Raw genomic sequence first — 1,308 nt, forward strand, 5'->3', positions numbered from 1 at the left:
AGCTCAACTGTTGAATGAGACCCTATAAAAACCTAAGTCTGTGAGCAAATGGGGCCAGCCAAACAGCTTCATTTCTTGTAGGTGGCTGGTCCCTGCACAGGTGTTGTTAATAAACTTTTCTTAATTCTTCCAATCTCGTGCCTCAGTTGTTCTTGCCTGGCCTATGTACAACAATGGCACCATATGTACAATGTGCTTGACACAATGGATGGGTAGATGGATTATGTTAAGAGCTGTAGAGCCTCCAATAGGATGATTTTTTTTAAAGCCTCAAACTTTAAGTTGTTGCTGTTTTTTTAATTTTAATTTTTTAAAAACGGGTGCATTTAAATTTAAATGCACATCACTTATCCTTACTTCGTCCCTGTCTTTCCCATGCCTGCTCCTCCTTCTTTCCTAGCCTTTCTGAATTTGCCCTTGGGCAAATGCTGCCCTTTTGATCATTAATGCTTAATTATTCTAGGGTGTCCCCCTAGTATTAATCTCTGACATATACACTTGCCTGTCGCTCGGCTGAACATTGAGCCACAGTGTGAGTTTAGTTCCAGACCTGCAGAGTGACAAAGGATCACAGTCTCTTCCACCAGTCTCAATCTGGCCAGTAAGGGTGGGCCTTTGTTGTTACTTTTTTCTTTTTGATTTTGAGTTTTATTCACCACCACCCCCCACCACCACCCCACCACCCCCACCCCCCGCCCCGCCCCCTCCTACCTCTATCCAGGACCTTTAATGTCATCCTTTTCTGAGCAGTTGGCAGGAGCAGCCTGGAACCATCTAGTTCTGGCGTCCGAGGCATCGAGGCTGATGTTTGCAGGGCCCTTAGTCCACTGGAGAGCCGTTTCCATGTGCCTTCGCTCCTCTTCACTCTTCTGTCCTCTGGACAGGGAGAGACCAAACATTGCACCTTAGATGGCAGCTCATGATGTTAAGACCCCAGTCACTACCCATCAAAGGCCGTCTGTTGATGCCCATTGATCATAGTGTCCCACGAGACTAGGCCTGAGCTCCCAGGCCCAGTAACTCATTCTCTCCAGGTGTTTGGTTCTGTCTAAGGAGTTTTCATAACTTTACTCCCTGTATGCTATGCCACATTTATGGATCTACTTGCAGCATATACGGATATCTTTTGTCTGCCTCCCGAATGTAGATGTTTTGACAGAGCAATCTCTCGCTCTCTTTCTCTCTCTCTCCTCTGTACGCAACTCACTTCCTTTCCTGCCTCTTGGAAATAAAGCCTGCAGAAATATTCAGCCTGCCACCTGACCTATGGATGTTGGATAAGGTGACCAGATGTCCCGCTTTTGGCGG

At 46.5% G+C, this 1,308-nt stretch overlaps 1 long non-coding RNA gene across 1 annotated transcript in view; it reads right to left on the minus strand.

Annotated features, from left to right (window-relative positions):
- Nucleotides 1-717: 717 nt before the first annotated feature.
- The window catches only part of LOC123522416, a 133,359-nt gene continuing 132,768 nt past the window's right edge, over nucleotides 718-1,308 (minus strand). Inside the window, exon 3 of the long non-coding RNA XR_006680683.1 lies at nucleotides 718-876. This is a non-coding gene — a long non-coding RNA (uncharacterized LOC123522416). The remainder of the gene's footprint in view (nucleotides 877-1,308) is intronic.

The sequence above is a fragment of the Echinops telfairi genome, unplaced genomic scaffold, assembly GCF_000313985.2.
Source record: "Echinops telfairi isolate 266 unplaced genomic scaffold, ASM31398v2 ScPeMD7_7406;HRSCAF=8444, whole genome shotgun sequence".
In the NCBI taxonomy this organism is placed as follows: Eukaryota; Metazoa; Chordata; class Mammalia; order Afrosoricida; family Tenrecidae; genus Echinops; species Echinops telfairi.